We start from the raw sequence: 14557 nt of genomic DNA, 5'->3' as shown, positions 1-14557 counted from the left end.
TGCAGTCACGGACCATAAGAATCTAGTCCATCTCTATAACAAACAGGCCCAGCACAAAAGGGTGTCCCTGGCCACTTAGACTAAAGTGGGAAGTGTGAATTATTATTAACAGAGAAAGAGGTAAGCTACTTGCCTAAAGTGGGAAGTGTGAGAAGAAGGTTACTTCTCAGTTCCCACTTAGGCTGTGTTTATGTACATGCAGTTGAGGGTCATGTGGGGGGTGCCACATCATCTATGCACACAGCCGTTGTTGGAATTTGCACATGGTCTTTTAGGGAAACCTAAAAGTTGGACATACTGGGAATTGAACTCCAGTCTTCTGGATCGCAAACTCAGTGTGCACAGCCATTACACCATATGCCCTGTTAGGCTGAGGTGGTTATTTCAACAGCCGTATCCACCCAGGTATCTCTGTAAGAGATCCAAGGAGTGCCCAATGTGTAGGGCATCACCTGGTATGTCTGGGTCTGGGCATGTTGCGCAGCTGGGTTAATGGTCCATCAATGCAAGGAAAGTTGTCCATGTAGGAAAGAAGGGAGGAAGGAGGGCAGGGGCACCAGGTGAGGGTAGTGGGATTGGGTGGGGCTGGACCAGGTGGAGTGGGGTCAGGCTGGTGTGCCCTGACACTCCGCCACTGTTCCAGTTCACCTCTGGTTTGTCCTCTCCCTCACCTCTGCCATATCCTCCAGTATACTTCTGGTCCACCTCTGCCTTCGATCTCTGGTACCTTCTCCAGTACCCCTTATCCTCATCATAGAAGTTTATTAATATTTCTACCTACCCAACATTACTACGGACCTGTCAGGGCACACACCCTGACTAGCCTGGACCTGGACCCACATCCAGACCTGCATCTGCCCACTGCGCTTCCTGCATGTGCGCATGCTCTGCATGCTGCATGTTCTGGGCCCAGTTCCCACCCCTCATGTGACTTCTGGGTATCCCTGGAAGTTTGCCTGATATTGTGGCCACTGTGGGAAGATGAGAAGTTAGCTTCCTTCTCATCTTCTTACCCACAGTAGGTTGTGCCCTGGATAGGGCTGGTTATACCAGAGGTTGTGGGCCATAGGGGAGGGTCATGGGGACCCAGGAGTCATCCCCTGACAGGGCCTCCTAGGGCCTCTGCCAACCCTGCAAAGGTTTTCCCATTACCCAATAGCTGTTGCTAATCCCACCATTCATCTACCCACTCCACAGTGCTTGATAAGGTGATTCTCTCATGAGCTCACCAACCTGGCAAGTGGGTAAGTCCATCTTGGGTTTTCCCTTTGTTCTCATTTGTCTTGTATTATGTATATAAGTCATGTACCATAGTTGATGGCACTTCAGTGCAAAATCAATGACTAGATCCCCCCAGAGTTTGCACCCCCTTGTTCTGAAGTTAAGGACCCAGTACTAACGTTACTGAACGTAGGCACAGTGCTCCTCTCCAAGTTGCTGAGGCCATGGTCCCTCCACTCATCCTCTACCTCCAGCCTCCCTTCTGGGGAAAGGTCCAGACACACTTGTTCCCTCCTTGCTGTGTTCGGACACTCACCATTCATTATGTCAATTAGGTACCACTGTGCATTTTTGGTAGAGTGTATAGAAAACCATAGGGATGAGGCTGCAATGGGGCCAGGGTTGGACCAGATGAGAGTAGACCACTGAATAGAATTGTCAGCACAAATATATGTAAATACATGTTTTGAGGTTGATTTCCAACAGAGTGCTGTATGTCACTCCAGGGAGTGAATGATAGGAATCAATATCAGGGATGAGTCAGCAATGCAAGCCCACACAGGTGTGCATGCTCGGAAATTAAGGCTCTGTATGGGTTGAAGAAACAAGTTTCTTTTGCCTGTTTCTTTCTCGTTTCTTTGCCCAATTTCTTTCACTTTCATCAAGAAACAAGAAGAAACTGGCAACTGTTTGGTATGGTGGTTTCTTTACTGTTCCTTACCACAACTTCTTTTTTTATAAAACCCACATGTAAAATTAATTGTGAAATGTCATTTCAAGAATGCCTCTGAAGCGGAAACAAGCTGATCCTGATCCTTGCTGAAGGAGAGAACAAAGGAAGGTCAGTTGGGAGGTTCAAACAAGACCACCACCAAGCTGTTCCCTGGTTCTTTAGTTAGGATGGGGAAGTGTACTAGTAATATTTGTTGTAATTATAGTACCAATCCAAGTGTTTTGGCAAATTCTATTTTTATGGGTTAGTGTTATGGAAATGGGAATTTCCCATTCTAGACTCTTATGGGTTCTGTATCACATGATTTGTATAGTAATTAAGTTTAACCAATCAATAATCAACAAAAACCCGCTGCCACACTACCTGTTCAACTACATGTTAAACCATCTGTGAAACAACCTGTAAACCCTTATGTCCAACCCCCTTCCCTATTCCTGCACCAGAATGGATGAAAATCGGCGCCTCCGGCCCCATTTTTGTAACAGTTAGTCTAAAGGTTTCTGGGAATTGACTTACTTATATGGGGAACTGGAGGAGCCCACCTACATGGAGCAGCCAGAGGGATTTAGGGACGGCACCTCAAGAGTATGTTTGCTTCTCCATGCCCTATATGGCCTCAAGCAATCCGGGCGTTGTTGTGGGGACAACTCCGTGTACCGCAAAAAGTCGGATTCTGCGGAATTTGGTCACCAACACGCAGTACATATCCGCTGACGCTCCCGATACTTATTCTATCACTATCCAACACTCCATACACTTACCCCATATTTTTCCATATTTTCCCCATCATTCCCGACAACCCCAAGCAAAATTCCCATGCCCAACCATGCCGCCAATTTCACCCCCACTCCAGACCTCAATACCCACACTCACAACCCAGCCGTTTTTCCACCCGATAGTGATGCTCTACCACCCTTCTTCACCCCCGGAGCATTTCCCAGAATGGCAATCCCATATCCGGATGGTTCAGCACGGAGTATACTCTCACATGGTCTTGACAGCACCTGTCAATGGCCACATCTCAAGAAGTACTGCACCAAATGGGACGAATAGGGGCTCGTTGGAAAGCTGGAGACGAGGAGATTGCTGGCGGGAGGATAGGCGGGCGCTGTGGCGAACTGTTGCGGAGATAACTTTTACAATTTCCATTTCGGATCCATTATCACATATTGCCCATTCATTCATATTTCTTTTATTGTTTCTTTGTTCCCAATTGGATATTCATCATTTACGGTTGCCTAACGGCTCGTTTACATTCCCCCATGCCATTCATTCCATTTCAAACATATATAAACTAGATAACAACTTGTACATAACAATTGAGTATTGAATAGACCCATGAAGGGACAAGCAGAAGTTGCATCCAAGTGGCAAAGACGCCATCCACGACTCTAACGCCCCCATTGAGCTAGTTGCTTACGTCTAAGACCCCTCACATCATAATACTCAGCCTTGACGTCCAAGAGAGATGTAGGTGAGTGTTTGTTTGAGGTTTTTACAGACTCAGTAGCACCCACGGACCAAAACCCAGCCCAACGAACCACACCTGCGCACACTACCACCCTCCCCCTTCTCTCTGTCTCGAGTCTAGGTGATAGACCCGTTACAGCATGCATGGAACAAAACTCTCGACACTCACCTTAAATCCCTGGGACTTAATGCCGACTATTGCATTTACATCTGACAAGAATAACCACAGATCTTCGACATATTTAGTCTGTGGGTCGATGACTTTGCCTTATTCTGCACAAAGGGAAGAACAGAGAAAAATAAACAGGAAATCGCAGAAAAATGGGAAACCACGGACCAAGGAGAAGAACCCCACATTATTGTTGGGATCCAAATATATCGGGAGAGGGAAAAGAGGCATATCACAATCCACCAAGGGTCTTATATATGCAGAATCCTTGAGCGTTTTGGGATGGCAAACGCAGATACTGGGGCAACCCCAATGGACCCTTCAAGTAAACTGGAGCTTGCGACCGATAATGACCTTTTGGAACACCCTACCTTATATTGTGAGGCCCTCCTACTGTATATGCCTCTATGGCCGCTAGACTGGATATTACTTATGCGGTCCAAGTGCTGAGCCAATTCTGCTCACAGCCCTCCAACAACCATTGGAGAGCTGTAAAAAGGGTCTTGAGGTACCTGCACGGCACGGAAGATTTGGGGATTACTTACGATGACCTAAATGGGTACGCGGACATACAGTTCTCCAATAAACCGTTGCAATGTTTTGCACTTTTGACTTCATGACCTTATAGCATGATGATAATGTATTCTAAATTTTCAAAAGAATATTCGAAACATGTAATAGTATCCCATTTAAATATGTACCAATTATGTAAGCAATATGTCCATTTTTGGTAATGTTATGTAATTTACAAACCACCCAGGTCATTGCAATGGTTTATTGGAGTACATTTTTGGGAAGGGAAAATGGCATTAATTAATACTTTGTATAGCCACCTTTTGCTCTAACCACTGCCTCAATCCTCCTAGGCATACTCTCAATCAGATTCTGGCAAATACTTGGATCTATCCTATCCCACTCCTCCTGGAAGCGATCCCACAGCTCCTGAACACTACTTGGAGGTTCTTCATATTCCCCAAGCTTCCTCTTCACATGATTCCAGAGATGCTCGATTGGATTGAGGTCTGGAGACTGTGAGGGCCACTTCATGACCTCAATACAGTGGTTATTGAACCAGTTTTGGGCCTTTTTGCAGGTGTGTTTGGGGTCATTGTCCTGTTGGAAGAGGACATGGGCTGGGTTTTTGTGATAATATGATATGGTTTCCTGTAGTTCCTCATCCAGAATTTGGCAGTACAGGTCCCCATCCATCTTCCCATCAATCTTGCATGCCATTCCAACCCCATACCATGATGGAACCTCCACCAAACTTTTTTGTGCCTTGCACCAACCTGTCAGTGAGAGGCTCCCCCACCCGCTTCCACACCCATTTCCTCCCATCCGAGCCCAGACGATTCACCTTAGTCTCATCAGACCATACAACTCTCTTCCAGTCCTCTAGAGTCCACTCCTTGTGGCTGAGGGCAAAATCCATCCTGTCCCTCTTGTGATGCCTGGTGAGCATAGGCCTTTTTTTCTTCACCACTGCTTTCCAACCAGCTGTTTTGAGCCCTTTATGTACAGTCTCAATGGAGAGGGATGTGTCATTGATGTTTCGGAGTATTCAGGTGACTTGGGATGAGTTGTCAGCCTTCCCAGAGTTGATGAGACAACAAGCATGGTGAATATCAGTGTCAGAAAGCTTGGATGGATGACCACCACTGGGCTTGGGAACATCAGAATGGTGTTTAGACCATAGACGAGTGACAGTGGAGTAATGGTGGCCAGTAAGAACTGAGATTTGGCAAGCACTATGGCCAGAATCAATGAGGGAAAGGAATTGTTCAACTTTTGAAGTGGCTAAAGGATGCATTTTGGATTTGGGGCCTTATCATGTGAAGTCCTTTGGTATTTATGCTTTATTAATGTCATTTTGTTTACTAGTGTGTTCAGTAAACAATATCACATGACATGTCACATGATATTCCTATTTTCTGTTCAGCCTGGGGGTACTCCAATAAACTGTTGCAATGACCTGGGTAGTTTGTAAATTACATAACATTACCAAAAATAAGAATATTGCTTACATAATTGGCAGATCTTTAGATGAGATACTTTCCCATGTTCTGAATTTTTTTTTGAAGTTTTTGAATACATTTTCATTGTGCTATAAGGTCATGAGTTGAAAAGTGAAAAACATTGCAACAGTTTATTGGAGAACTGTATATGTGTCAGGGTTCTCAGATGCGGACTGGGGCTCATCCCCGATTGATCGAAGATCGGTATCAGGGTATGTCTTCCTCTTGGGAGGGGGCGCTGTGGCTTGGTCATTGTTATAAAAATGGGGCCTAATTGGCCCATTTCTATAGTGTCCGGGTGCAGGAGGGGGCCGTGACATTGAGAAGATGTTACAATTAATGTAACAGATGTTGTAACAATGGGGTTTACAATAACATGGACATCAGGTGTTTTGGGTGATAATAGTTGGTTAGGTTGTTATTATATACATGTCACGTGATAATACACTGTACAGAGGCCATAAGAGGCTAAAAATGGGAATTTCCCATTTCCATAACAGTCATCCAAAAAGCAGCCTACAGTTGCCTTATCATCTACTGAGTATATGCCTTTCCCTGCTGAACTCAACCTTGACAACCAATCGGCTATCACACTCGCTTCAAATCCTCAATTCCATGCCAGATCAAAACACATTGACATCTGCCATCATTTCATATGAACCTGCATCGAAGATGGGAAGATCCAACTGTTTTGGTGCCCAACGGACGAGATGATGGTGGACGTACTTACCAAAGCACTTCCAGCACCAAGGTTTGGTCACTTCCATAGCAAATTGGGCATCCTGTCCTGGGGGGGGGGTGTTAGAGCTGTGTAAGCTGGCAGGACTATATTATCACATGTAGATCACATGCAGATATAGTTGGCAGATGCAACTGATACTAATTATCTTCGCTGGCATACTCATAATCTAACAGTGGGGACTTTGTTGGGGGTGAGCTTCCCAACCTTTTCGGAGGGGAAGGATTTGACTTGGTTGCAGGTGTCACACCCACATACGTACTGCCTGATGTGCTCTGCCATCCAGGGCCACCAGTAGTCATGGGAGACGAGTTCCAGGGTTTTCCACCACCCCAGGTGTCCTGTTGCCCATGTGTTGTGGTGTAGCCATACCAGGTCGTGGCAGAGCTGTGGGTCTTTTGGTACGTACACCCTCCCCCAGTACAGGACCAACTCTCCCTGCTTCTCCCATTCATCCGACCTCAGTGTCCCCTCTCCCAGTTCCTACATGGCTTTCACTACCCTCTCATCATGGTCTTTTGCCTCATGTATCTTTTCCAGAATGCCTGCCTCTTCACCCTCTACTGAGATCGCCTCCATCACCTGGGCTTCAAACCAGGTTGGCTGGAGGAGGGTTAACCCCTCATTGTCATATCTTGTCAGGGCACACCCACCTGAACCGGCTCCACCCGGGCCCACCTCACCTGCTCCCCCATTACCCATCCTTCTCCCTCCTCCTTCCTCCTGTCAGGGACACGTCCGGGGTCGAGGGGGCCCGGGTGTAATGCCCGGCACTGAGCCCGTTGCGAGGTATAGAGCAGGTGTGTGTAGTGCCAGGCCCAATCCGGGACGACGATCCCTGGCCACTCAGACTGAAGTGGGAATTGTGAGTTGTTATTAAAAGAGAAACTATGCTACTTACCTGAAGTGGGAATCGTGAGAAGAAGGTTACTTCTTTGGTTCCCACCCCAGGTACTTTTATGTACATGCAGCTTGGGTCACATGAGGTTTGCCATGTCACCCCACATACAGCCGCAGTCATCCGGGTGTCCCCATGGGGGATCCCGAGGGTGAGTGCTGCACACGCATGTGCTGGGTTGCACTGTGAGGCCATCCAGGTCGTCTGGGGCTGGGTGCGTCATGCACGCATTGCAGGCGGGTCAATAAGGGGAAATGTTGTCCATGTGGATAAAGATAGAAGGAAGGGCAAGAGAGCAAAATAATAGAAGGACAAAAGGAAGAAACATGAAGTGAGAAACAATGCTGAAGAGTGAGGGGTGGAGGTGGGCAGGGTACCAGGTGAGGGTGGGTGTAGGGCAGGTCTGCCCTGACATCACCCCCTCCTTAAGCCGCTTCACCTCAAAGCGGCCAGGGGGTTCGTTCTCTCCCTTCCTGGGGCATGGGGGTGTGTCTGGTGGAACTCTTCGGTCCGGTCAGGGGCATGGGTTAGTTGGTCTTGGGGGAGCCATTCATTCTCCGAGTTCGGCCAGCCAGCGAACTTCACTAAATACCAGAGCTTCCGGCGTAGCCTCTTAGAGTCCAGTATTTTCTCCACTTCATATTCCTCCTCTCCATCTATGAATTCTGGGCCCGGGTGGGGGTCAGGGGGTCGCTCTGCAATCTCATCCAGGCGGTATGGTCTTACGTTTGTCACGGATACAACCAGGTGTATTCCCTTCTGCCATGCGGTGAGCTGGAGTTTGACAGCAGCTGGGGAGACAATGTTGACGACCTTGGAGGGGCCTAGCCACTTATGGTCCAGTTTCTTGGTCAGGCAGTCAGTCGTGTAGTTTTGGGCACTGAGCCAGACCCGGTCACCCTCCTGATAGTTGGGGGCTGTCTCTCGGTCCCGGTCGTAGTAGTGGGCCATCTCGTCCACTGCATGCTCCAGAGCTGCCTTCGCCTCTTCCTGCATCTTCATCATCCTGGATGAGAAAGCGTCAGCAGCTTCTACCTCAGATGTACGTGTGGGCTCCGTCCCCATCCTGGGATGCTGCCCGGTGTCGAGTTCAAAGGGGGTTTGACAGGTGGATGAGTGGACGTGGTTGTTGTAGGCAAACTCTGCCAGTGGGAGCCAGTCCGGCCAGTCGTCCTGGTGGTGGTTGACAAACACCCGGAGATAGGCTTCGATTTCCTGGTTGACCCGCTCTGTCTGTCCATCAGTTTGGGGGTGGTAGGGCGTTGAGGGGGTCAGCTTGACCCCTAGGAGGTCTGTAAGTTCTTTTGAGAAGCATGAGATGAAGGCACTCCCTCTGCGCTGAGGATCTCCTCTGGGAGTCCGTGGTGCTTCCAGACATGCTCCAGGAAGAGCCAGGCGATACCAGCCGAGTCTATGGACGTCACGGTGGGGATCGCATGGATGCGCTTGGACAGACAGTCCACTACGACTAAGTTGGCATTATAACCCTTCAACTCTGGGAGCTCTCCCACCATGTCTACTGAGATTACCTGCCAGCGATGGGTAGGGACTTTGTTTGGGGTGAGCTTCCCAACCTTTCGTGTGGGGAAGGATTTGATGCGGTTGCAGGTGTCACATCCACGTACATATCGCCCAACGTACTCTGCCATCCGGGGCCACCAGTAGTTGCAGGAGACGAGTTCCAGGGTTTTCCATCACCCTGGATGTCCTGTCGCCCACATGTCATGGTGTAGCTGTACCAGATCGTGGCAGAGTTGTGGGTCTTTTGGAACATATACTCTGCCTCGGTAAAGGACCAGCTCTCCCTGTCTCTCCCACTCATCCGACCTCAATGTCCCTTCTCCTAATTCCCTCATGGCCTTCACCACCCACTCATCATGATCCTTCGCTCCTCGTATCCTCTCCAGAATATCCGTTTCCTCACCCTCCACTGAGACTGCCTCTGTTGCATGGGCCTCAAACCAGGCCGGTTGGAGGAGTGTCAGCCCCTCGTTGTCATCTCTTCCCTTCGGGTGGTCAGCGCAGTGGGAGAGTGCATCCAGTTTCCCCATGAGCTTCCCTGGGCGATGGACGAGGGTGAAGTGGAAGCGGGAGAGGAAAAGGGACCATCAAGCCTGGCGCCGGTTCAGCCTCTGGGCTGTCCGGAAGTAGCCCAGGTTATGGTGGTCGGTATAGATCTTGACTTTCTCTTCAGCACCTTCCACAAAGTGCTGCCATTCCTCGAGGGCTCAGACGATTGCAAGCATCTCCTTATCGTACACCTCATAGTTGCGCTCCATGTCCGTGAAACTTTTGCACATGAATGCCACCAGGTGGAACTCCCCATCCAGTTGAAGTTGGGAGAGCACCACGCCGGTTGCAAAGTTGGATGCGTCGCACTCAAGCCTGAAGCGGCCATGGTCAGTGGGGAAAGAGAGGACAGGGGCCATGGTAACAGCTTCCTTGAGGGCGCGGAAGGCGTTGTCTTCGCTTGGGCCCCAGTTCCAGGCTTGGGTCTTCTGGGTCAGCCTGTGAAGGGGGCATGCCTTCTCAGAGAAGTCCCTGATGAACCGGCGATAGAAGTTTACGAATCCTAGGAAGGATTGTACCTCCTTCACCTTGGTTGGGGGTGGCCAGTTGAGGACTCCCTGGATCTTTACTGGGTCCATCGCGATGTTACCCTCCGAGATAACAAGGCTGAGGTACTCAATCCGGGTTCGCTCGAACTTACACTTCTCTGGTTTAAGGAAGAGCCTCCTTCTCCTCAGCGTCTCCAGGACTTCACGGACGACCCTCCGATGTTCCTCCAGGGTGGCTGTGAAGATTAGGATATCGTCCATGTAACATATGACAACCTCCCAGTCGATGAAATCCCTCAGGATGTCGTTCATCATGGTCTGGAAGGTTGCTGGGGAGTTGCACAGGCCGAAGAACATGGGCTCGAACAGCCAGCCGAGGAATTCCATCTGGCCTACTACTACACAGACAAAGAATTCAGGGACATATACCGCAAAACTCTTGACGGCAGTGTAGCAGGAGGTGCCTACCAAATGTCAGAGGAAGGGTTGCTACTTTGGGATGACCTGCAAACCAGCCGACACCTATGTGTCCCAAGAAGTCTGAGGACCACGATCCTCAAGGAAATTCATGACACCCCTCATGAGGCCACCCACGTGGGCATAGAAAGAACACTCAAGCACCTGAAATCTAAGTGTTATTGGAAGGACCTTGGAAAGGATGCTCGACAGTATGTGGAAACTTGCGACATCTGCCAGAAGATCAAGCATTACAGAGGCAAAGCGCTGGGTCTGCTGAAGCCCTTGCCTGTCCCAGACTTGCCATACCACACGATAACCTTGGATTTCATGACGGGATTACCCCTCCTAAAGGAACCATGCAGCCAGATGCCATCTTGGTAGTGGTAGACAAGTTCACGAGATATGGGCATTTTATCCCATGCTCTTCCACCACAGACGCGATGGGCACTGCAGACTTATTATGGCACCATGTGATTAAACATGTGGGGTTGCCTGCAGTAATAGTCAGCGACCGGGATCCTCATTTTCTCTCGACATTCTTTCTGGTCATCCTTAGCACATCACTTTAACACTAAGCTGGCGATGTCTTCAGCTGCACACCCACAAACGGACGGACAGACGGAAATAATGAACCAGCAATTGGAAGTCATGTTACGAGCTTATGTCAATAAGGACAGGGATGACTGGCATGAATTCTTGGACGTTCTGATGTTAGTGTACAATAATAGTGCTCACACTACTACAGGAGAAGCTCCTGCTATGCTACTGATGGGTTTCTGACCCTGTCTGCCCAGCTCATTCCTAGTTCCTGAGGAGTCCCTCAATGTCAAAGTGGAGGAAAGAGTGGATGCGTTGAACGTACGCAGAAGATGGGCATGAGAAGCGATCCATCTGGCACAACTGCGTCAAGTTAGAGCGCACAACGCCAAACACAGGAGAGCAACATACGAAGTGGGAGACTTGGTACTGATTGATCCTCATAAACTCAACCTCCTGGAAGTAAAGGGTACAGGGAGGAAGCTAATGCAGAGATGCATTGGACCATTCGAGGTGATGGAGGTGATAAACGAGAATGCCTACCGATTAAAACTTCCCAACTCCTACCCTATGCATAACATGGTGAATGTAGCATACCTGAGGCCTTATCGTTCACCCAGTGACATCTCAAGACCGTTACTGTCCAACCCCAGGGACGATATGAAAGCCTCGGAAGAGTTTGAGGTAGAAGAGGTGGTGGGGCACAGGAAGTGGAAAGGGAAACTCCTGTACAGAGTGAGGTGGAAAGGATATGGGGTGCAAGAAGACACCTGGGCAACCGAAAGAGACCTCCAAAACGCCCCCGAGATCCTCGGAAGGTATAGATCGAAGGCAGGCCTGAGCAGACGTGAATAAGTGCCCACTTCCTGATCGGGTATTCACACAAAGTCGATTAACGGCACGTGATCAGGATACACTTCGATCACCTTCCATCATTTTCCTCTTGCGATCCCATCAATGAACCTAACTGACAATGTCTCTCGGGCTGGCAAGTATGAGCTGCAGGCCCACCCCACATAACTCTGTTGCGATCATGGATGAACACAGACAGGACTGCCCAGGTCTCGAGGCAGCCGAAGTATCGTCTGAGCCCTTCAAGAGAGCCCCATCCGACCCTATGTGGTTAAACGGGCAGCTGGGACCTCTGGACCCGACCTTCTCATACATTGCTTTGCACCACATAAGACCCGGTGCTCGATCTCTGGATCGATTGTGGCTCTTACTACCTGAAAATCACCACCTCAACGAGGCCAAAGTGCTGAGAGAAAACAGGAACCAGAACATTCCACCTCGATCTCTGACCCCATTGCTGGAATGCTGGGAGTCTTCAAAGGCCGCCACGCTCAAGGCTGAGACCCTCACGAAATTGTGATTGCCTAACAAATTGAGGGAAGTAATATTGTTACGGGGATGGGGGAAATTCCCCATTCCTCGATCTGTTCTTATTGTGGGATGAGTGAGGTCATATCTGGTCTGTACCATAACAGGATATGTAATCGATGAGTGATCCCAGTCTTGCCTGGGGGTGGACGATCGAATTCCCATCGATCATGATTGGTGATGTAGTGAGCTATTAAGGGATTGATGGTAGGTAGTCGGAGATGCCAGGATGGACGGGTCAGCCACGGGTACTTGGCGCTCCTCAAGGGAGCGTACCGTGTGTGAGGTCGCGACTTGTGAGATGGGTGAGAACTTCATATAGTTGCCATCAGGTACTTGGCGTTCACAGTGCGAACGTACCGGTAGCGGGTTGATGTCATAGGCGTGCAATGAGGATTGACTGGTAGGGCCTTCAGTGACTTGGCGTTCCCAAAGGGAACGTACCATTGGCGGGGAAACATGATGACTGGCGAAGGAAGGAACAGATGGTGGATGGGCGGCGACTTGGCGTTCGCGTAGCGAACGTGCCGGCATCATGGGAAGAAGGGCTTCAAAGTATTCATGATCTCCATGATCGTGAGGTGACGTCGTAGGTTGAGTACTGGGGGGAGAGCGGAGTGATGAAGACCCATAGGGTACAGATTCAATAGGACGATACACATGTCGAGAGTCTTTGACTCTCGACCTTGAGTTCTCGTGGCGAGGGCCGTTAGAGGACTCGATATAACCAGACTTATAAGACATATTGAGAGTTGTACAGTCACACGGGTTCAGTTGAGTCACAGGGAGGGTTGTTACAGAAGACGGTACACGAGACAGTTGTAGAGCAGTTGTTAGTTAGTGGGAACCGCCTTCGGCGGTTTCCGTACAAGACGCGTGACTATCTACAAATGGTAAGGTCGCAGGAAATCCCACGAAACACAAACAACCTCGGCCAGCACCAAAACCCCAATGGGGAAAGCTTTGCACAAGGGGGGGGAAAGGGGTAGAACAGGTAAGGAGGATAGGGTATCGGGATAGAGGACGGAAGGGAGAAAGAGGGGAGGAGCGATAGAGAGGGGAAGTCTTTGACCATGTGATGGATATGGTCGTTGGAGACTCCATATCCGTAACAAATATACAAAGTCGAGTCCAAGTTGGGCAGCGAGCACGAGTTGGACAGTCACATCTTTGCCTTCCAGTTCGCTCCCTGGCAACACCCCTTCACCATAATATCTCGATATACCTACATACTCCGGATCATTTCCCTCCTTACCGCTTTCATCAATTACACCCGGATCCATGAACACCTGATGGAAGTAGAAGTCCAAGAGGGACGTAAGATATCCTGGTTGGAACCCCTGAAAGGAATTTTTCTTGAAGAAAGTTCGACTGATGATCGATTGATGGCAAGTTCACCCAAGTTCACTGTATACCTAGCTTGTCAGCTGCCATGTTGCGTAATCAAGAATGGATTGTTCAAAGAACTGAACCTGAGCGGACATGCCGAGGCTGCTTGTAATTATTGACTCCCATTGGCTCAAGGGACTGAAGTTCCTTGGTTCCTTGACTGGCCCAGATGGGAAGATGCGCCCGGACCATTGCCTGGTGCTGAAGATAGGGAGGCCTATGAATTCCGACTCATGTGGCCTGGTCCACCCCCATCCAACAAGGACCCGTCCACCCTCAAGTTGGTGGAGAAACATTGTCTAAGCCGGACATTCTACTACCCGGATACCGGACACTTCATGACTCGCACCGAGGCACAAGAGGTGGTCATGGATGACGCTGAGTGACAACTGGCACAGCCAGATTCACTGACTCCTTTCGACGAGGGCTCAGACGAGCTGACATCAGGAACGTTGGGTTTGAACCTAGGAGATGCTTCCATACTGCCTCCATCTCCCAACTGGCCAGGTGCAGGGAGTTCAGTCTTCCTACCCCCTCCGAATGTGGTGGTGCTGCAACCAAGCGTTCATCCTACCAACACCCCATCCGCCCTTTCCACTGACAACTCTTCCGCCTCATCCTCTCCCTCGGGTTCATCAAACCATAACCGCTGGAGGAAATTGCCTCGAGAAGAGAGAAGGTCCCATCCGTATCCCAGCCGAAGAGAAGGATCAGTCTCGGGTCATTCAGGACAGGCTCGTTGGCAAATGGGGAACGAAACCCATTGAACTTGGATGGACTCATATCACCCCAAACCTAGTCGATCCGACTACAACAGAGATGCAGATAGAAGGTGGTCTTCTTGACCTACGTCTTGGGAATCAATTGCTCAAGGGGACAGCTGCCCTAACCCAAGAGACTTGAATCCCGATCCTTCCCCTTCTAGTATGGTACCATATAGCACCAGAGGGCCACAGTCAATTCCACGGACACCAACTTTCGCAATGCTG

General features: G+C 49.5%; 1 non-coding gene across 1 annotated transcript; it reads right to left on the bottom strand.

The window, feature by feature from the left end:
* Positions 1-289: 289 nt before the first annotated feature.
* EI90DRAFT_t130 lies at positions 290-363 on the bottom strand. The gene has a single exon. It is a non-coding gene; the product is annotated as a tRNA-Ala (tRNA).
* Positions 364-14557: the final 14194 nt, after the last annotated feature.

Source organism: Cantharellus anzutake (assembly GCF_015039405.1).
Source record: "Cantharellus anzutake strain C23 chromosome Unknown EI90scaffold_24, whole genome shotgun sequence".
Classification (NCBI taxonomy): domain Eukaryota; kingdom Fungi; phylum Basidiomycota; class Agaricomycetes; order Cantharellales; family Hydnaceae; genus Cantharellus; species Cantharellus anzutake.
Note: the sequence above shows the minus strand (reverse complement) of the source record. Positions and strands in the feature narration are given on the sequence as shown.